The following is a 23297-nucleotide window of genomic DNA, read 5'->3' as shown; positions in this document are numbered from 1 at the left end:
ACAAAGTGTGTTTTTAGGGAACTATTTTCAGATGTGGATTGATAAATAATTAGAGCACCAGTGAGTATTTACGGTAGCTAGATGGTTTGTGTGGGATTAAGTCACAACTTCGAGCTGTGACTATTGGTGAATTAATCGACTGGACAAACAGGAAATTATTTCAATAGACAATTAATCGTTAACAGCTAGGGTGGGAAATGTATTTTTGCAATAAAAAAAGTGTTGAAATTATTTTTACATCCCAATCCCAGTCAATAAAACAAACGTTCTGACATATAAATAAATAAATCTGGGATCTGTCGCAGGTCCAAATAATGAAATTGGTGAATGCGGCAAGATCACCCAAATCAATCGCACAAGCCACTTGAGAACAAATCTGTTCATGAACCTGCAGTGTGCAGCATTTAGAGGGATCCACTGGTAGAAATGGTAAGTGTGTATCCTTTAAAACTCCTTTAACTCTAGGTGTTTTTTTTAGCCCTCCGCTCACAAATAGCATACCCATACTAAAATTAGCATAGTTTTGCAACTGCAAGGGATATTTTAATAGTTTTGGTATTAAAATAACCCTAACACTTGTGAGATTTGTTCAGATGTGTAAATATCAGTATATATGTTACTGGTTAAGAGTACATTAAGATGGCACACAGCACAAATTTAAAATTTTAATTTCCGCCTAAAAAAAAGCAATTTCAGGATATTGTTTTTTTTAGAAATTATGTAGATCCAAGCTTTAAACCTCTCCCAGATAATAGCACAATATGTTAAGAGTTTTGCTGCAAAATTGTACTTTGATAAAGTGAAGCATTCAAAAGATAGAGAGGTTTTAGTACAGAGATTTCAGGCGAGGATTCCAAAATTTTAACATTTACACATGTTGCACAATGTGTGCTTTTTTAACTTCCCCATGTACCAAAATATATATTTCACTTGTATATATCACTAATGGTGTTCAATATATCTAAATAGAGCAGTTTGGGCTTTATTTGAAAGCTAGGATCCTTTCTAAGCCCTTTCTAAGTCTCTGTGTTCATTAGAATTTTTTTCAGATTCAGCTCTCTCTCTCTGTTCAGGGCTGTAAATCCGCCCCCCTTGGCCTGATTTCCGCCATTGAGACCTCCTTCGGAGCGTTGGAGCCAATAGACTGGGATGGCTTTGAAAGATTGAAGATTGACAGCATTGTTAGCCGATCAGAATAAAAAATTTCCGATCTGACGTCAGATCTAAAATCCGATTTGCTGAGACTTAGAGGCCTGCCCATGAGCCGACAAGTGTTGGAGAAACGCGAGACCTCCCGATTCAGACAGAGAGCATCTGGCTGAACAAACAGAGACGTGGAAGTACGGAAATATTAAATTTTTTTTTGCTGAGATTCGACAAAAGTGAGTACAATATTCGATAAAGCGGTTTAACTTGTTAGTGATTTATGGCTTATAAATCAGCGATGGTTTGACTGAGAGAGAAATGGAAGATATCGCCGTAATCTGTGTGAAACGGGCATGCTCTTACATGTAATGTTTGTTTTTGTTGTTAGCACGTAGCTAACCGTCGCTAGCAGGAATATCTCGAGTCGGCAGACTCCTGGCGAATTATGAATATCATATTTTGGTTATTTGTTTAGTTGGCTGTTAAAGTTTTGTTTGTTTCATGTACAAATGGCTTAGATAATGTTGTAGCCCCGTTTCGGAGGTTTTTCCAGAACTATACCATCATTATATTTGTTTTTCGTGGGTTCATTGGCATTAACTTTGTACACTAAACTTTGTACACTAAACTCTGTACGTTTCTGTACGCTTGCGTCCAAATGGGGGACGCTCAGGCTAATGCGTTTTTTCGTTACCTTAGAATGAGCCGTTTACATCTGCAGTTGTGGTCAAAAGTTTACATACACTTGTAAAGAACATAATGTCATGGCTCTCTTGAGTTTCCAGTTATTTCTACAACTCTGATTTTTATCTGATAGAGTGATTGGAACAGATACTTCTTTGTCACAAAAAACATTCATGAAGTTTGGTTCTTTCATGACTTTATTATGGGTTAACAGAAAAAGTGACAAAATCTGCTGGGTCAAAAATATACATACAGCAACATGAATTAGCAATTTTGGTGACTTAGAAAGTTGTGTCAATGAAATGAGCTTCATAGCATGGCCTCTTAACTTCTTGTGAGTGATTATGAGTGACTACAGCTGGTGACTTCTCTGAGGCCATTTAAATAGGGCTCATTGGATACAAACGCCCACAAACGCTACAATGGGAAAGTCAAAGGAGCTCAGCATGGATCTGAAAAAGCGAATCATTGACTTGAACAAGTCAGAAAAGTCACTTGGAGCCATTTCAAAGCAGCTGCAGGTCCCAAGAGCAACAGTGCAAGCAATTGTTTGTAAGTATAAAGTGCATGGCACTGTTTTGTCACTGCCACGATCAGGAAGAAAACGCAAGCTATCACCTGCTGCTGAGAGAAAATTGGTCAGGAGGGTGAAGAGTCAACCGAGAACCACCAAAAAGCAGATCTGCCAAGAATTAGAAGCTGCTGGAACACAGGTGTCAGTGTCCACAGTCAAGCGTGTTTTGCATCTCCATGGACTGAGAGGCTGCCGTGCAAGAAGGAAGCCCTTGCTCCAAAAGTGGCACCTTAAGGCTCGACTGAAGTTTGCTGCTGATCACGTGGACAAAGATAAGACCTTCTGGAGGAAAGTTCTGGGGTCAGACGAAACAAAAATCGAGCTGTTTGGCCACAATGCCCAGCAATATGTTTGGAGGAGAAAAGGTGAGGCCTTTAACCCCAAGAACACCATGCCTACCGTCAAGCACGGTGGTGGTAGTATTATGCTGTGGGGCTGTTTTGCTGCCAATGGAACTGGTGCTTTACAGAGAGTAAATGGGATAATGAAGAAGGAGGATTACCTTCAAATTCTTCAAGATAACCTAAAATCATCAGCCTGAAGGTTGGGTCTTGGGCGCAGTTGGGTGTTCCAACAGGACAATGACCCCAAACACACATCAAAAGTGGTAATGGAATGGCTAAATCAGGCTAGAATTAGGGTTTTAGAATGGCCTTCCCAAAGTCCTGACTTAAATCCCATTGAGAACATGTGGACAATGCTGAAGAAACAAGTCCATGTCAGAAAGCCATCAAATTTAACTGAACTGCACCAATTCTGTCAAGAGGAGTGGTCAAAGATTCAACGAGAAGCTTGCCAGAAGCTTGTGGATGGCTACCAAAAGCGCCTAATTGAAGTGAAAATGGCCAAGGGACATGTAACCAAATATTAGCACTGCTGTATGTATATTTTTGACCCAGCAGATTTGATCACTTTTTCTGTTAACCCATAATAAATGAATCATGAATCATGAAAGAACCAAACTTCATGAATGTTTTTTGTGACAAAGAAGTATCTGTTCCAATCACAGAAAAATCAGAGTTGTAGAAATAACGGGGAAACTCAAGAGAGCCATAACATTATGTTCTTTACAAGTGTATGTAAACTTTTGACCACAACTGTACATACGGTGCGGGGTTCTCTTTACAAAGCCGGCTGTCATTCCTCTACAGCAGAGGTCTTCAACAGGGGTGTTTTTTTTCCCAAACATCTGTCCATTATTTTAATAGTTCAGTATTGTATGCAAGATAACAGGTATGTTTATGCATGGCAGTGGTACTAATAGGCCATCACTCATTTTTCATTTCCACATTTACGTTTAAAATAAAAATGGAAGTTTGAACAGCTTGTATGCATGGTTATCATACAAGGTACGTTTCTAAATGTCAGTGGCACGGCCTTACCTGTACCTTTAAAATAAAAACATGAATATATGAAGCTGTGTATTATTTGAATAGCTTAGTATTGAATGCACAATAACAAGGTATGTTTATACATGGCACTAGGCCCAGTTTAATATAAAACACAATGTTAAACAATATATATAGTACGGGGTCCCTGCTCCATCTCTCTATCAGTTTGGGGGTCCTTGACCTGAAAAACGTTGAAGACCCCTGGACTAAAGTAACCCACAGTGGACAAACTAAACACCTCCTCTAGACAGGGCCATGTGTGTGTTTCTCCTACGTACTCTTGATACACGGGAGACTTTTCAATTGTTGGAAATCTGCGGCCTCAATGATAGGTGCCGCCAGTCCCTCTCACTAGACCTTTAAAACAGTTTTCAATCAAAAAAGGCCAACATAATCTGAATCATGAGGGTTAGGGTTAGAAGTGTTCCCAGGCCAGATGAGATAAATAATCTCTCCAACGTTTTCTGAGTCTACCCTGACACTAGTAGGGGCAGTTGGGACTTTTCTCCTACAAATGAACTAAGCATAAGGGCCAAAAGTGACCTTTTTCAGGGGCCCCTAACGGACCTTTGGAGCACCGCTAAAAATAAGCCGGGCACGGGTTCAGACAACATATTTGCCCTCGTGTAACATGGGCGAATGGCGCTCCATTCGGTCCCACGGTTGCCCGGTAACAAAATTCCAAAGTTTGGGTAGGGACTCTCAGGAACAAAAGTGACTTTTGGGGCGGGACTTTCGGGACAATTGGGAATTTCAGAAAAGCTTTTATCCGAAAAGTCACAATTTTGCCCAAATTGCCCGGGACAAATGTGAAAAAAAATTTGCCATTCGGTGGGGACAAATGGGGAAAAAAGGGCCTTTACGTAGGGACAGATGGGACAAATTGGGACGATTCGGAGGAGGCCGTGCTGGGTTCCGGATCAATATTTTAAACTGCAATATCTCCTCAACCGTTCAATATACTGCTCTGAAACTAAGATATCTTGGACCAACGCCTAATTGTACGGAATTGATATTTTGGGAATAATTGGAACATTTGGGTTGGGACAATTGGGCTAAATTTCGGCCCATATATATGTAGGAGAAATGTCAGTTTTTTGTGAGTTACAAGGCTTAGTCCTTACAAATCAAGTCCCACGTCAATTAAGCCCAAATTTGGCCAGCCCTTTGGGCTGGGGAGATATTGTTTGGGGAAGATGGGAACAAAAGGGACACTTGGTTTGGGACAATTGGGTTAAATCTTGGCCCACACAAATGTAGGAGAAATGTCAGTTTTTGTGAGTTACAAGGTTTAGTCCTTACGAAGGGCTCCCCAGCCCGAAGAGCTGCCCAGCCCATAGGGCTGGAACAATTGGGCTGTCAGTTCATACAAATGTAGAAGGAATGTCAGTTTTTGATTTGTAAGGATAAATCCTTGTAAATCACAAAAGCTGACATTTCTCCTACATTTTTCGTTACCTTAGAATGAGCCTGAAGGGCAGCCCAAAGGGCAGCCCAAAGGGCAGCCCAAAGGGCTGGGGAGATTGGGTTGGGTTGGGACAATTGGCCTACATGGTCGGCCCATGCAAATGTAGGAGAAATGTCAGTTTTTGAGTTAGGATTATTCCTTATAACTCGAAATAATGACATTTCTACTACATTTGTATGGGCCAATCATTTATGCCAATTGTCTTACCCCAAAAGTCCCAAATGCCAGCAGGACAATTTTTACCAAACTTTTCTCTTATTTTTTACTACTTTGAAGCAAGGTTATGAAATGGATCCTTGTCATATTTAAAAAGGGTCATGTGAATTTAAAACCCCTAAAGTTTGGTGCTCGTTGCTCCAAGTTAAGGTCCCCAAAAACAGGCCCAAAGGGCTCATTTGGTGCCATATTCCCTTATATTTGGGAATAATTTGAGCTATGATAAAATTGACATAATCTCTCAAATATTGGTCCAAGAGACCCCAGATTTTCGACAGATTTGTTGTACGGGCCCTACAATAAGGTTATTTTGCCAAAATCCCTCGAAATATCCTAGAACATTTTTTGGCCTGGATCAAACTCAGAACACAGCATGATACGATGTCAAAATGGATAAGTCTGATATTAGAATTTGGTCAGATTTGAGCACTTTTTTTTCTAAACATATTGGAGCCCTGCTTTTTGAGTATGTTGTAGCCAGGCCCAAATGGGGCACATTCATGTAGGATGGCACACTCTATAACCTAACATGCCTGCGTAGGAGGAATGACAGTTGGTCTAATTTTTTTTTCGGCTAAATTGAATGGGAAAGTATATCCCAAATGTAATTTCTTCAAACAGTCATAACTTCTCAGGACATGGTTGAAAATGCTTGGAAATTACAGGAAATTTCAAATTCAATTTGATGACTTGAATAAGCCCATTAAGCAGCAAGTTTGCACACCCTTGTAAAAGCTATCTTTCTCCAGGAACCTGCTATTGAGCTAAAACCAAGTGATTCTTAAACAGTCATCTGTTGTCCACTATTTTTGATGGAAAATCAAATACATGGGAAAATAGGTCCAACAGGCAGTGGCACATTGTGGCTGCATTTTGCTTAATCCAACCTTTTCCTAGGTTCACAGTGAAAGTGGTACTTAAAATGCACAATTTCACCCATTTGGCACTTAGTCCAACCTTTTCCTAGGTTCACAATGAAAGTGGTACTTAAAATGCACACTTTCAGCCAATAGGCACTTAGTCCATGCTTTTCCTATGTTTCCAATAGTACCAATACCCATTTGGCAGTTAATCCAACCACTTCTTATGTTAGCCATGAAAGTTGTACTTGAAACCCATATTTGCACCCTTTCGGCACTTACTCCAACCATTTCTTATGTTTCCCATGAAAGTAGTCCTCAAAACCCATTATCAGACTCATTCGGCCTTTCCGCACATTAAATTGGTCAATACTGCCCCCCATAGGATTTGGACATTGAAGACAGCGTTTTCCCCAAAGTCCCTTTTTAGCCCCAAAGGAATAATGTAATGTACGTGGTTTGTCACTCACATATCTTCTGGGGGCACATTGTGCCATGTCCCTTTGACAGCCCATACAAAACTTGGGACATGAAGCTGACGTTGAGGTCTCTCACCAGTCAGGAATGCCCAGAAAACTTCTGAAGGGTGGCGCCCAAGAGGCCTGGGAGTTGAGGACTACATGGACAGGGGCCTCAGCTGGACATTCCCAGTTCACCCTCAATACACTTTTGCTTAACATCTGATCTGTGTGTCATAGTGTAATGACTTCTTAAGGTAGAACGTTTTCTTCTTGCTAGCATAGAAACCGTGGGAGGGGTAAAGTGAGGAGGGACGAAACAAGCGTCTGTCCAAGCAGGTTCTTGTGAGTATAAATCAGATGTGTGTCAGTACTTACTGTCAGACTTAATTCCAAGTCTGTTTCATAGAAATACTGCGATCACACTAACTCTAATTTGAAACTTGAGATTTTCCGACTTCACACATCAGCCATGGTAAGATGTTTAATGTGATCTGTGATGTTAATATTCATACTGTATGTGCCCTGTATGTAGACAGACAGCTATAAACAGAGACAAAGCTGATTTCTATTGCAATCCAACCTTATATTAACAATATTTGTTATTTAGTTTCATGCTTTTGTCTTTTCCTGCTCGTTATCCCAGCACCAGTAACTACGAAGGGATCAATTGTGCATGTTTTGTCCCCTGAGAACTGTGGCATTGACATTTTATACAATGGAAGGATGTGGTGGAAAAAAAATCCTATACCCGCTTTGCTTGAGTATTCTAATGCTGAAATACATAATACCAAAAACCAGGTTATCTTTTATTCTCTGCGCAGAGAAGGTTCAATCATCACAACAGATTGCGTACAGTCTCAGTGAGGAAGAACCTCGAAAAAAGTGAACAAGCTTTCTTTATACAGAATGAGCAAAGGTGGGGGCCGATGGCCAACCTTACAGACATCTCGGTCTCAGACTTTTGGTCTCAGACTGATAGGAACAACAAGTGAAAACAAACGGCCAGCAACCAAAACAAGCAGCCCAAAGGCCTTGGCATGGAACATTCTCATACAACACAGTTAGTTATCTATGTGAACAGGCAAGGGAGAATCTTTCTTCTGCACAAGAGACACGGTGAAGTTCAACAAAGTCCAGAGCAAAATAACTTATGCATGAATACAATATACAGAGTAGAACTATATACTACGTAAAAAATTACCATTACAAGTGATACAACGAAATTTCGTTTGGTAGCTCTCAGCAGCAAACAGTAGCAATAACAACAATATACAATATACAAGATTATATACAAAAGGAAATACAAAATATAAAAGGAATAAGAACATTAGTAAGTAATACAATTTAAGTAATACAATCTGTGCAAACAGTGCAGTATAAACATGTTTTGATGGAGGCTACAGCTCTGGGGAAGAAGCTGTTCCTTTACTAAGTAAACTAGACCATCAGCAGATGACCGGGGCAGATTCCACACAAAACCATGCAGGTTCACTAGAAACGCCCTCAGCTCAGATTCTAGAGACCAGCCCACCGCCGACAGACCCAGATCCGGCTTCGCTGCCCCCTCTGACCTGCAGTCGGAAGTCCGGCGGGAGTAAAATGAGAGGTTTTCATAAAGGATGAAAAGTTCCTCGTAGTAACTTCAATAAGCACTGTGTCGCTCTGGACGTCAGCCTCTGGGACAAGTTCAGCAAGTTGTCCACCAAGTGCATCATCAAGACGGTGGAGTTTGCCAAGCAGCTCCCCGGTTTCACCACGCTAACCATCGCCGACCAGATCACCCTGCTCAAAGCCGCCTGCCTCGACATACTGGTGAGTTCTCTTTGTCACACGAAACGATACCTAAGCAAAGAGAAATGTACAGTTGTGCTACAGCGGGAATTCATCTCGTGTTTCAGATTCTGAGGATGTGCACCCGCTACACCCCAGACAAGGACTAGAAGCACAGCGCCGCGTTCGGACCTCTCACCGACCTGGTGTTCTCCTTCGCCAACTAGCTGCTGCCGCTGGAGATAGACGACGCGGAGACGGGATTGCTCAGCGCCATCTGCCTGCTCTGTGGAGGTACTGCACCTGTTTTTTCTAAGGAATATGAAATAAAATAAGGAATGATAGAAAATCGTGAGGGAATGCAGAGTTGCTTTGGTGTTTAGTGCTGTGGTGGGAAAATAAACGTGTAAGGACAGGAATTATTTTTATCTAATAAAGATGATATCTGTACATATTCATGTTCTGTTTTCTGGCCTTAATACACCTAAGGCCTACATTATCATTGGGCGATAAGGGAAAAAAAGTAAATTTTCAACTAATGCTACACGGCACAAGGAGCGACGCTAAAAATCGGAAGACTGCTAGGGAATACATCATATTAGCCCAAGTTCTACGAGGCAAATCGGCGCTTCGTTCGGAGCGTCGGTCGCCGAGTTATGATTTTCCAAAGTTTTGGAAAAGTTGTCCCAAACGGCCCTTTTCAGCTTTTGTCCACCAGGGGGAAAATCCCCAGGGATTCTCAGGACAAAAAGTGCAATTTGGGAAACCCCAGAAAAATGGTCCCTGGATTGACACTTTTCTTCCCATTTCACCCAACAAATGACACTTTTTTGCCCAAACCTCCCGGGTCAAATTGGAAAAAAAGAGCTATTCGGTGGGAAGGAATGCGAAGAAAAAGGCCATTCGGTGAGGAGGAATGGGAAGAATTGGGCCGATTAGGGGGGCTGTACTATCCCCTCGACCTATAGATTCACTGGTTTGAAAATGAAAAGGATTGGACCAACTCCAATATTTGAAATCTCAAGCAAAGTAGCACTCTTTTTTTGCTGAAAAATTTAAATGCGTCCGATTTGCTTCAAACTTGGAACACTGAGTGTGCTATTGCCAGACATCCACTAGAGTTTCAGCATCTTTGCTTTGAGCATTGTGCAGTTGTTTTGATAATACATTTTAGTAACTTTTGTGTACGTGGGTGCTATGATTATTTAGGAATGAATGAGAATAAATGGGCCATTTTGGTTGAGAAATTTGGCCTAAATGAGAGCCCAATCAAATGTAGTCGAAACAACATTTTTTGAGTTATAAGGATTAGGTTCCCTTATCACTCAAAAACGGCCATTTCAAAGGCCAATAATCATAAACATAAATGTAAAAATCTCCATAATCTCTCAAATATTGGTCCCAAAGACCCTAGATTGTGGACACACATTGTGGACGGGGCCTACAATAAGGTCACAAGACCAAAACCTCTTTAAACCATCTGGAAAAGAATGTGCCTGTATGAAACTCAGACAACAGCATGGTGTCAAGGTTGATAAGGCAGATTGGAGCAACTTTTATTTCTAAACATGTCAGAGCCCTGCTTTTTTAATATGTTGTAACCACACCCAAATGGGGCACATTCATGTTGGATGGCACTCTCTAGCACTTATCATGCCTGCGCGGGAGGAGGGAGACTTGGCCTACATTTGAATAGGAATTTTGATAGGATAAATTGAATGGAAAATAATACCCCAAAATTCCCTTCTTCAAACAGTCATAACTTCTCAGGACATGGTTGAAACTGCTTGAAAATTGCATGATACATTCCATTTGAGGACTTGAATCAGCACTATTACAGGAGCCCGGCCCATTACTTGGGCTAATGAGGTGCTGTTTTCTTCCGGATCGATCTGTCTGACGCACTGTTCTGTCAGCCTCGATTACCTCCGCGTTCACCTTTTGATTGCAGACATAATCCACCGACACGTTCACTTGGTATGAATATTAGTTTATTTGTTCGTGCCGTGGTACACATACTAATTGGTGCACAGTGGAGCAAACTCACTCTTACCGCGACAGCGGTCAAAACCCTTTCCCTTTCCGGGGTCCAACACCTGATGTCAATAATTACCTAATTGCTTATATAGGTGAGCACAGGACCCAAGAACAGCGCCACCCAGTGTACATATAGAGGAAAGGCATTTGATGGAAACATTTGGCACCTACACACCGACCCCTAATTGTTAATGCAGGTAGACATAACAATTCAAACAAAATACAAAAAAGGAGCCTAAATGCTGAGCCCAGTACAGACAAATCAAATTACACACCCTGTAGCAAAAACAGTTTTGTTACTGGTCTTACAATGATGTTGGATTTTGTCTGTAATCTCAAGTCCCTTTTTGTCAGAAAATACTTCCAAAACCTTACCAAGTGGCCAAGAACCACGGGGAGCTGAAGGATCCATGATTACCACAATATCTCCAGCAACCAAACTCTTTTTCTTCTGGTTCCATTTTTGCCTCTCTTGGAGCAAGGGTAAGTACTCCCTCACCCATCTCTTCCAGAAAAGATCCGAGAGGTACTGCACTTGCCTCCATCGTCTCCTTCCATACTGATCATGAGGTTCGAACACTCCAGGTGGCAAAGCTGGTTTACCTTTCAAGAGAAGTAGATGATTAGGTGTGAGCGGTTCCAAGTCATTGAGATTGTCCGTGAGCTTGGTAATTGGCCGATCGTTCAAAATAGCCTCTGCTTCACAGAACACTGTATGAAGTCCATCATCATCCACCCTCTGCTGATGTAGAACAGAGCTGAGAACCCTTCTCACCAGGCGGATCAACCATTCCCACACCCCACCATGGTGTGAACCTGCTGGTGGATTAAAACTCCAACGAATTCCAACCTGTGACTCCCTGAATCTGATCATGATTCAGAGCAGTGAGTGACTCCTTTAGTTCTCTTTCTGCCCCAATAAAGTTGGTACCGTTGTCTGACCTTAGGTGCACCACTTGTCCTCTCCTGCTGAAGAAACGGCGCAAAGCATTGATGCATGCGTCCGTTTCCAGAGAGACTGCTACCTCCAAATGGACGGCCCTGCACGCCATACAGGTAAATATAACACTGTATCATTTACAGGTTGACCTTCCCCTCTTTACTTCGATTGGTCCAAAGTAATCTACTCCTGTGTTGGTGAATGGTGGTAGATCAGGAAGGATTCTCTCTCTAGGAAGATCTGCCATCTTTTGTTCCATTGCTCTTCCATTGTAGCGTCAACAAAAGCTGCATTCAGCAGACCAAGCGCCTTTCGCAATCTCGGCTCATGTGACCAATACATAAGCATGCAAAGCAAACTCCCTGTTCTCTCAGAAAGTGAAGTTTTTCTTTGTGTTTCCTTCCATTGAACTGTCTGCACTCCTCTAATGAGTGATTTTGAGCACAGCACAGGCATCCATATTTCTCATTCTTCCCTGGATCTGATGTTGGTTTCCGAGCTCCCTCAGGCCAGTCAATAGAGGTTACTGTGGTGGCAACAATATTTCCCCTCACTCCGTTGCTGGGCTGGGATTTAAGCCTTATCCCAGTAATACCGGTTGATATGTCCTGTATGTCACCAAACAAAGGGTCAAAAAGAACTCCGACACGACGCTCAATAAATGTGACCAGATCCGAGAAGTGAGCTCTGTTTCCATTATCCCATGAGCTGTGGTCCTCCACTGCTCCCTCATTCTGAATGGCAACTTCAACGTAATGGCTCTCAAGTTTACAGGCATGTCCAGTTCCTGCATGTACTGGAGCTCCTCCATAACATTGCCGCAACCACGCAAGAACAAAGCATAGTGCTTTACCATCTTCAGATTTTATTGCTTGCCAGGACAAAGCCTTGTCCATGTATGCTGCCCCAATTTTATACTGACTTCCAAAGTGTTCCTTAAGAAGACCCTTAGCCACTGCATAGCCACGATCTGGAGCCATATGCTGGCAGCTACGCACAAGTTCTCGTGGCTGTCCTCTTGTAAATTGTTCCAAATAATATAAACAATCTCCTCTACCTGTTTTTTCCTCCACTCCTTGTTCAAAGGCTTTAATACATGTTGTGTACTGTAGAGGGTCCCCTTCAAATGTGGGAATATCTCGTGATGGTAGAGATGATGAATGCTGCTGGTGCACCAGAGCGGCCGTTATCTCATTTTGCCTGTGCATGATGGTAAGTATGTCTCCAGTCGGATTTGGACTGATTTTATGGTGGTCTGTAGATTGCCTTTCTTCATCCTCTAACTGAGCAGATGGTAATTGCTGCTGAAACCAATGCGTTCCCAATATATTGTTTTTCTGCTGTTGTTCATTGGGACTGCATTGCTGTTGTGAAGTTGTTTTAAACCATTGCTCTGTTTTCTTCGGTCGCACATTCAGAGAGACTGAAATGTGGACGGACTGATGGCGAGGATTCCCTCTTAAATCATTCATAAAACATTCACTCCCTCATGAAAAGTTATGTATAGTTTGCAGAATCACTGTGTTATATATATTGTATATACAAAAAAAGAGGACTGAAAGAAATTATTGAGGGAGGCGGACTTATACAAGAAGTTATTTTCCTAAATGTACATATGTATATGTTGTATTTCCCAATACAACTGTAAAGAGTTCTTCCTTCATCCTCTTTCTCCACCCCACCCCAGACTTCAGCCTGAATGAAAGAGATGTGTTCCTTCAAAATTGTCAGCGGCACCTTCACCCCTGTTAGAGAAATTCACTTGAAGCCGATGTAAAAGTAATTATCACAGGACATTTATTCTTGCAAGAAGGAGACAGAATTGAAACACATACAAGTCATGTATCATGGCTGCTCAGAGGTCTGTCTCTGAGTCTCTGATATTTATACTTCGGATAATACACAAGTGCGTTTGCACAGAATCATTTGCATAACGCTACGTTACATGTCTTGAACTCGCCCCTTCCGCACAAGCAAACGTCATCTTGACGTTTAGTAAGATATACAATCGTCCCTTACAGAAGGTCACAGTGACTGCTAAACGAGGAACATCTGAGGATAACAAGTGTGAAGAGAATTCACACAGGAGCCCCAGACTTCATGGAGCCTTGTATGTTAAAAGTTATTTTTCTCCAACAACCCCACTTTCTACCATGGACACAACACCTTTATGGATAAATGGCAGGTAGGGATCCAAACGGACAGGACCAGTGTCTTTTACATGCAGGTTATGGTTAAAACCATCAGGAGTGATGACTTAAGGGAACAAACGTTCAAGAGTTCAGTCTTAATCTTAAACAGTGAGAGCAATAAACACTTGCAGTTCATTTGTATTCTGTTTTATTCATTTTACCTTTTTAATACATTGTAAGGCAAATACAAAAGAATATTTGAGAAGCAGCAAGCAGCATTGATCGGGCCCTCGCAACTTTATGCATGTCGAGGGAACTGGCAGGACTGGTTGACGCGGCCATGCATTTCTGTGACCATCATACACTGCATGCACGAGTTAGATGATATTTCCTGTGTCGACCAGCAGCGTAGCAAGATCATGTTGCCAGGTCTTAAGCCTCAAATGTTTTGAATGTACCTCCGATACAATCATAAAGGTAAGCCTGTTAAGATCATTAAGAAAATGATTGTGTGAGAATGCGCTTCAGTGTTTGTAACATAACAGACTGTCAATTTACTGGGATGGGGTTCAACTCCCTGCAGTGTCCTGCTGATTGTATTTGGACTTAGGTGAAAGTTAACAAAACAGTAGTGTCATTTGCTTTTACTTGAAGACTTTAATTTAACACTATTTAAATTTTAAGCTCTTCTGTAACTTAAGAGTGTGAAGCAATCATTGTAACATTTAACCTGATTCTCATGTAGAAGCTCTGGACAGATCATTTATACTAATGCCCACTGACATGGTTTGAGAACCACTGTTATCTAACTTTTGCTCTCTAAGCATCTTAGTTTGCACATATTTAGATCAGAGAAGTCTTTTTCTCATGGTGTGCCCACAAACCCTTTTAATAAGTTCAGTGTTTGGGCTGCTGTAATTATAGAATCCTGCTTACGTTCGTGGTTGCCAGTAGGTGCCGCTATGACTGAGTTAATATTGGCATGCAAAAGTCCTAAAATCATGACAGTAATCAAGCATGTCAACTTTGAGACAGTTTTGACAAAGTGCAGTTGAGTTACAACAGCTTGATGGATGATGGCGAACCATGTAAAATGACCGCTTCACCAAGTCCATGTTGTTCGATGAAACCTCAAGCTTTTAGTAACTTTTAATCGCTAAGGTCTTTAGATTGTTCTGACCAAATTCTAAGCTGATCGGATTAATTCCCTAGGAGGAGTTCGTAGTACAGCACCTGGAAGTACCTAGGTGAAAACGTACTGCGAGGGCTGCATCGTCAAAATATTGTAGAGGGCGCTATCAAGGCGACTTGCCACTCTGTGTGACAAGTTTGATTATGTTTTGAGCATTTTTAGCCTCTCAAAAACACTTTCGATTTTCATGGCGAAGAATTTCGTCGACACGGCAACAGCCTTTCACGAAACAACAACCTTTGAGTAACTTTTCATCACAAAGGTCTTTAGACTGTACTGACCAAATTTGATTTGATTAATTCCCTAGGAGGAGTTTGTTAAAGTACAGCGCCTGGAACTTGCAAAAACGACACAAAAAATTCTAACTAAATTCAAAATGGCTGACTTCCAGTTGGGTTTAGGGCATGGCCCCGACAGACTTTTATTTAAGCCCACATGTCATTCATGTGCCTACCAAATTTTGTTAATCTATGTGAAATGTACTGCGAGGGCTGCTTCGTCAACATTTTGTAGGGGGCACTATTGAGCCGATTTGCCACTCTAAACAAATAAAATCATATTATATAACTAAATTTTTGGCTTGTAATCTGTGTGCCAAGTTTGCTTATGTTTCGAGCATTTTTAGCCTTTCAACATTACCTTCGTTTTTCACGGCGAAGACTGCGCAGCGGTGTTCAACGAAACATCAAACAAACAAGCTTCATGAACTGGCATTATGAACTTCTTACATTTTGTGGAACTAATTTGATGTTGATCTGATTTACCTACTAAGAGAAACAAGCCAAAGTATAAAGACTTTAAGTTACTGTTGCCAGTAGGTGGCGCTATGACTATGATTCAAAATTGGCCTGCAGATGACTTCAGGCCTGGAGTCGAATCAAACGTGAGATCTGGTAAAGATCTCATGATGTTACATCAGTTTATTTGTTCATGGCGAGGGATTGAAATTCGCCGAGCCGCCACGCCGCCGCCCTTCGACAACTTCTTACAATCTTCACAATGAAGCATTATCAAGGTCTTAAGGCTTTTCTGCAAACATTTTAGAGGAGATACACTCCGACTACGTCACTGCTCGGGCCCTAATAAACACTAAAGTTTCAATAGGGACCTTGAGGCCCGACATTGTCAGTGCTCAGGCCCTAATTATTATTAGGCTAAGCCTGATTCAAAATAACACAGTGAAACAGGTCAGTCAAGCTTAAATGCCAATGTTTTTTGTCACGCCTATGCAACAGGATAAGGTGTAACCTTTCCCTATCTCAGTTTGCTGTCCGACTGTACACATTGCAAGCTCGTCACACACTAAAGTCTTGTTCTCTACCTTTTGTGAAAACTGAAAATATGGGTAAGTTTGAGCTACTATATTCTCTTATACTTTTCTTTCTAGGCTTCATTATTGAAATTGTTGTCTGTGATGTATTCTACATACACAAATGAATAAGGACAATATTTTCCCCTTGAAGATTTATTTTTTCTTTCATGTTTGTGAAAATGTGATGGGGAAATTGATTGAAGTGTTGTAAAATATATGTTTTGTACTGTATAATTTGACCCTATTTAAACACAGATTTGACTGTTAAAATCTTTATCTAGAAATCGAGTGTGGGTGTTAGATGGAAGAAATAAAGGAAAGACTTTAAAAGTAGTTCCTGTTTGCAATGTACTCACGGATGTAAAGAAAGCTATCACTGGATTACTTTGATACTAAAGAAAACTGAAAACCATGATTAGCTGGCAGATTTTTTAACCTTTATTCACACTGGACATTATTACACCACATATTTATATAAATTACTCTTACCAGTTAAGCAGATTTCAACAGTGAATTGGAATTTGAAGCTGAAATACAATGACAAATACTGTTTGTTGTCTAACCTAGACTTACTAACCTGGCTGAGACAGGAGGCCCAGCTGAAGAAGATGACCCTGGTTATTGTCTTTCTCGCCTTGTTCCTGGATAATATGCTGCTGTCAGTGGTTGGTAGGTTCAGACATACAGCCTGTTGTGCAATAAATTGTAACACTTTACCAACCAATGGTGGAATGTGGCTAAGTATACCTACAGTACTTAAAACCCGAGGCCTATTTGCAGGCCTCAGCTAGAATAAAGATAAGAAATACCTAATTAAGTGTATAATTAAATAATAAAAAAAAATAATAATAATAATTTTTTTTAATATATTTTTGAGATGAGAAAAATGATGGAACTATCAGAATACATGTTACAGGTTCACATAAGATACGGATGGAACACAGCACAACTTGGAAAACTCAAAAGCTCGCCCTGGAAAAACAGCACTTTTAGGATATTGTTTTTTGGAAAGTATGGAAATCCAAGACTTTAAATATGCTGAGCTCTTAGAACAACTGATATAGGCTCTATATACACAGCTATACATAGATACAGTGAAACATTTATAAAATATAGAGCATATAAAATTAGAAAACTGATCAAATATTCCAATATTTGAATAAAAAAATATTTTTTAAATTCAAAAACACTCTATATCACTTCTATGTATCACTCCTGATGTTCAATGAATCAATAGACAGAAGATTGGACCTTTTTTGAGTGTTTTAAGCTCTTTCCAAGCCCTTTTTAGTTGTTTAGTTTAAGGTCAAATACTGCTTCAGATTCAGCCATTCTCTCTGTTCAGGGCTGTATCTCAGCCCTCCCTTCTCCGATTTTCACCATTGAGACATCCTTCGAACCGTAGGAGCCAATAGAATTGCCTGGAATTGAAAGCTAGATGATTGACAGCACTATTAGCCAATAAAGCTCAAAAACGTCCCATCTCTGAAATCTGATTTGCTAAGCTTCCAACCCTCCCAAGAATCCGAGGAGTGTCGGAGAGACACGAATCGAACGGATTCACACGGAGCACCAGCAGCTGGACATACATGCAGTGGAAGTACGGAGATATTCCATTTTTTCGCTGAGATTCGACCAAAAGTAAGTACAATATTCGATGAAAGCTGTGTGACTTTTTGTGTTCGAAGCTGAATATCTCTGCGATGGTTTACCGGGGAGAGAAATGGAAACTATGTCCGTAATCTCCGTCAGACGGACATGCTTTTTCATGCTGCATGTTCGCAGGTAGCACGTTGCTAACGGAGTGTAGCAGCTGTTTTCTCCGGTCTGTCCCAGTCATATCGAGTATGATTTATGATATTTTGTTATTTGTTTGCTTGGCTGATGGGAGATGTGTTTGTCTCATGTAGAAGTGACCTAGTTCATGTTGTTCCCAGGACGCTGAGGTTTCTGCAGAACTATAACATCATTATATTCGTTCTTCGTGGGTTCTCTGCCAGTTACTTTTAACACAAAACTCTCTAAGTTTTGATGTACTCTGCGTCCAAATGGGGGACCCTCGGGTGTATAAGGTTTTAACCCTTGTGCATTTCTTCAAAAAATGATTTTCTCATGTCCTTAGTCGACAAGAATGTCAGTGTCAAAAAATGCTACCAAACAATATGTACGAATAATATTTTCCAATTTCACTACGTTAAATCTTTAATCATCACCAAAATTAATTCTTTTTCAGAAATGTAACCTTTTAATTCCAGCTTGTTTACATAATGCCATTGTTGTTTCTTCATGAAAAAAATATTTGGTAACATATTGGCTCTTAATTAGTCATTAAGTACTTATTAATGCCTTATTCTGCATGGCCTTATTATACAACCAGTAAGCCATTAACTAAGAGTCTTCCCTCAATAACCTCAGAATTATTGCTTATTAGTACTAAGTAAGGAAGTTGTTGTATATGAATTACGATCTCAATATGTTTTGCTTAGTATGGACTTTATAAGGTGGTAGTACCCCAAGAATAGTTATTCTCCCTTAATACCACTTAATGAATATGGTCTGTTCTTACATAACAAAACACAAAACTACAAATGTTAATAGTGTCCAAATAACTCTAAATTAAGTCTTTGTTACTTAGAATATGTTCCCCATACTAAAGTGACATCTTGATCATTACTAATTCACTAATAGTTGAACACATGTTCCCTAATCTAAAGTCTGCCTCCTTTTCACACAGTTAATATATTATAGCACATAACTACTGCAATAAACAAGTGATGGGTTACACCTTTGAAAAAATGGATCTATCTATAGGTTCCCTCTCATTCAGTGGTAGAATAACAAAGACAGCACAAGTACAAATACCTCATTTATTAAACCACTGGTTCAGGTTTTCCCAAGGCTGACAACAAATACTGCTCGAACAGGTAATGGGGTCTTCCTGAAATTTCAAACACTGACAACTGTATCAGTGTATGTAAATATGTCATACAATATGATATCAAATGTATAAGCAGGTCATACTGTATGATAATACAGGTACTCTATTGTTGAAAAACACTGCACAATATAAAGTACAAAAATACAAAAAATTGAAATCTAAAAAATATAAAACCTGCACAGCTCAACATGACTTGCCAAAGGTTAGAACAATTGTACTGAACTGTACAAACATTGCACTTCCACAGCCTAAACTTGCTCTATAATTACTGCATCAGGTGATTTATTCCCCTGTGCACAAATATTTCACTTTTCTAATACAATATAACAGAATTTTAACTGAACAAAGAAGCTTACTTAAGTCTTAATATTTCATCAACAAGGGGAGGAGTTGACATTTGGCCTTCATGTCCTCTATAATGCTCTTCTTCTCAGGGGTTATGTGGGTTGCACACCTCTTAGCACAGGACTGCAGGGTCTCAGTTGCAGGATCATACTTCAGGGTGTTGAAAGTTACAGGATCCACAATGTTGAGCTCTGCAATTGCAGCAGTCATCTTGATGGTTCCCCGGTCCACGCCATTTATTCTGAAGGCTTCAGTCATGGTGCGGACTTTGCTTAAGCTTTTCAAGACTTTTTTATATCTGCCGATAACCTCAGCTGGCCCTTTCACTGAAAAATATATAAAACAAAAACAAAGAACACGAAAAATGAGCACAAACCACGGCTTAAGGTCAGCTGAAATTGCTCAAACTGGTCACTTCTCTTTTGATAAAAGTATGAAGCATATTCTAGTAATTGAAGAATCTGCTCATCTCCTGATATGATTCCACGCACAATATGTGGTTCAGAATTCAATACAAAAATGATACTCTGTAAGATCTGTTTAGTTGGTAAGTCTTATGGTTCCGAATTATGTTTAATTCTGAGAGATAAATCTTTCTAGTAATACTTTTAATGATGGATAATAATTAGTGTGAATGCTGCAAAATAAAATGGAGCTTTATTTTTGATGAAAGCCAAATTTTTGACTTTAGACATTTAATTTTTATTTATCATCAGATTCCTAGTATATTCAGAATCTAGAACTGAAGATCTGTATTTTTGCCTCATAATTACTTCAGGACATATTTATAACAGCTCTTCCAACACTTTTATTAATACTTATTTTTCATGACCACTTGGTGCTAACAGGGCAGGTGGTTCAAGTTATGCCATTCTTACCTCTTACATGAGCTTTTCCAGTCACAGCCACAGTTGCAGATGCAGGTGTCTGTGTCCGACGTTTCTTCCTTCTTTGGATGAGAACATCACTGTCCGAGGACTCAATGATGTCTGGAGAAGATGGGGGAATGACGTCATCTTCATCCATGTTGCCATCATCATCCTCGTCGTTGTTCTCCAAAGTAAATACTTTAGGTTGAGCTTTGATCAAATAGAGGATAGATGAGACAAAGATCAGATTGTTATGAAAATATATCACACCGTTCATTACAATTACATTATATTTTGCAGATACAAGTTGCTCCCAAATCACTCACATGATCTCTTCTTTCCCATGATTTGCTCACGCAAGAAATTGCGCTCTTGCTCAAGATCCTTTATTATTTTTTCTTGCCATTGGATCCTGGCTTCCAGGAACTCCACTTTGGAAATTGATCCTTAAAAACAAGAGAGCAGGATACAAAAAAGTTTATGATTTGACAGTATTAAATGAGTGAGACAGAGAGAGAATGACATGCATGCAACAAAGGTAGTGGACCAGATATGGTGTGTGCCTTAATTTGATTTGTAAGCACACTCATGTATACTGACAAAATCTGCCAACAACTTTAATCTCAGGTGGAAAAATCACGCAAGAAATGAAACTCATTTTAGACAACAAAGATACACTGCTAGAAAATGAGAAATCATTACCTGATCCAATGCTGCTTATGCTGCTGCAACTTGGAGCAGAGCCTTTATCTCCTTTATCTTCAGGACCTACAGTATGGCATAGGTACAACAAAATGTATACATATAACATATGAATAGATGACTTTAAACGTTTAAACACATTTGGACAAGATAATTATTTAAGTATTACAGTTCCTTGAAAGTTAACAAAGAAAAATTTACCATCCAGATCATTTTTGGTCACCTCTGTCATCGAGTCATCTTTAGGGACTTTTAGGGACATTTTCTTCTTTGCCTTAGGCTGTAAAAATATAAATAAATGAATGTAACTTAATAATAATCTACACAAGATTCAAAAGCTCTTCTTGTTCAATGACTGCATAGTGCATAATTTATTTTTCATTATAAAATGTGGTTCATACCAGAGATGGGACCAACTCACACATGTGCAAGTCTCAAGTAAGTCCCAAGTCATTTTTCTTTGGGCACATCAAGTCAAGTCAAGTCCTGCATAGGTCAAGTCAAGTCCAAGTCAAGTCACCTTATTATTGCAATTTCACCCGCAGAATCTAATCTAAATAAAGTGTAGACAATATATTAGAATAGAAGAGAAGAGAAGAGAAGAGAAGATCTATTCTATTCTATCATGACAACACCATTCTCAGTCTGTACTCATACCAAGTAGTTTCAGATAATAATTTGATATTTTATATTCAATCCCCCCCTCTCCCTCTCTCTCCCACTCCCTCTCTCTCTCCAGCGGTCCTTTCAAAATAAATGCATAAAAAGTCCGAAAAAAAACAACAAAAAAACACCGACTGAGCTGGTGCCTTGCCGGTGAGAAATTCAGCGGTGGGCCGGTGGCGTTATTTTTTGTCAAGTCAAGTCAAAAGTCATCAAAATAGCGACTCGAGTCGACTCGAGTCCCCATCTCTGGTTCATACAGCATTACGCACCTGCACTCAGCTAGCTTAACATTACATTAGCTAATTAGCCTCGACACTGCAGATAAACGGGAGGGTTTACTATTCTTTAACTATGTAAACGGCCCAGGGACGGGTGTTATGATGTGCTTACAAAACTCAGGGGGACTTTCAATTAACAGGCTATCGCTTAACTTACCATTTTTGTTACACGAATTTCCCTCTTCACTCTCCAAGCGGTGAACAAAAAGGCAAATAGCCACCTTTCACCTTCTCCGGATCTTTGACGTGACCGGTGGTTCCCTTTGGATGATTGGATGAGGATGTCACATGACGGCAGAGTAACAGTCAATGATTGGATGAGAGCAACACATCGGAGGAGCACGGCTACGGATTGGTAGATTCTTATGTCAGTCATTACTCTACAAAGTGGGTCACTTTGCGCCTTTTTTCAAGCAGGACTGCGAGGTTGAAACCCATTCCATATATAATAGGAAAAAAAATAAATAATCGCCATGGTATGAGATAAAAAAAAAAATGAAATTATCAGAAGAAGATGTTGAGTTACGAGTTTTTGAGTCGAATACATTTTAGACAGTGCCCCAAAGAAAACTACAAATTCACCAGATGGTTAATGAGAGAAGGTTTACTTCGAAAATGAATGAAATGCCCCTCTTGCTCTCATGTTATGAAGTTGAAACGGACCTACGACAAAAAGGAGGCAGCATGGTGAGTAGAACAACTAGACGTGTGCCTTATTTATTAATTTTCTGTGTGTAAGCAAAGGGGAGTGTGCAGCATGCAGCCATCCAAGATCTGCTAGAATTCAGTGCCAAATCCTATATTTTACGACAATGTTTTTAATACAGGAGCTATGAGTGGTGTACACACAAAATATATATAAGTCACATCTACACAGTCACAATACAAATCACACACAGCTGCAAATTTTTAAGTAAGCTACTGTTTATTTGGTAGAGATAGGGGTGCTCATGTTTCCACAAAGTTCTACATGTGTACAACATCTGAAATGAAAAATGCCTTTTTTTTTAACAGTTTTAGATCACGTTCCTGGTCATATTGTTCACCTATTTATTATTATTCAATCAGCTTGACTTTAAACTTGTACATGCACAGGGATTAATTGATTGATATCACCCTTTTCATGCTGTGGCACAGTGACAAGTAGAGTTGAGTAGACACAGCTAAATTTACTCAAATGTCTAACCCGATTTAAGGTGTAACAGTTGTAGATATTACTTGTCATGTAGGCCTAGAAATGGGACTGTTCTGTTGTGCTTTGAGATTGCATGGGTGGAGGGAATCACAAGGGCTACTAAGAGTACAAGTGCACCTTG

The 23297-nt window shown here is 40.0% G+C and overlaps 1 long non-coding RNA gene and 1 pseudogene across 1 annotated transcript; both read right to left on the bottom strand.

Moving 5' to 3' along the window:
* Positions 1–23297, bottom strand: part of LOC137888158 (retinoic acid receptor alpha-B-like) — a 236078-nt pseudogene that overhangs the window by 149588 nt on the left and 63193 nt on the right.
* On the bottom strand, positions 20609–22178 carry LOC137888139 (uncharacterized). Its single transcript, XR_011105117.1, has 4 exons — positions 22139–22178; positions 21239–21317; positions 21038–21103; positions 20609–20781 (listed from the first exon to the last, which is right to left on the bottom strand). It is a non-coding gene; the product is annotated as an uncharacterized lncRNA (long non-coding RNA).

Source organism: Cebidichthys violaceus, unplaced genomic scaffold, assembly GCF_023349555.1.
Source record: "Cebidichthys violaceus isolate CVI_PGR_0920_01 unplaced genomic scaffold, fCebVio1.0.p SCAF_52, whole genome shotgun sequence".
NCBI lineage: Eukaryota > Metazoa > Chordata > Actinopteri > Perciformes > Stichaeidae > Cebidichthys > Cebidichthys violaceus.
Note: the sequence above shows the minus strand (reverse complement) of the source record. Positions and strands in the feature narration are given on the sequence as shown.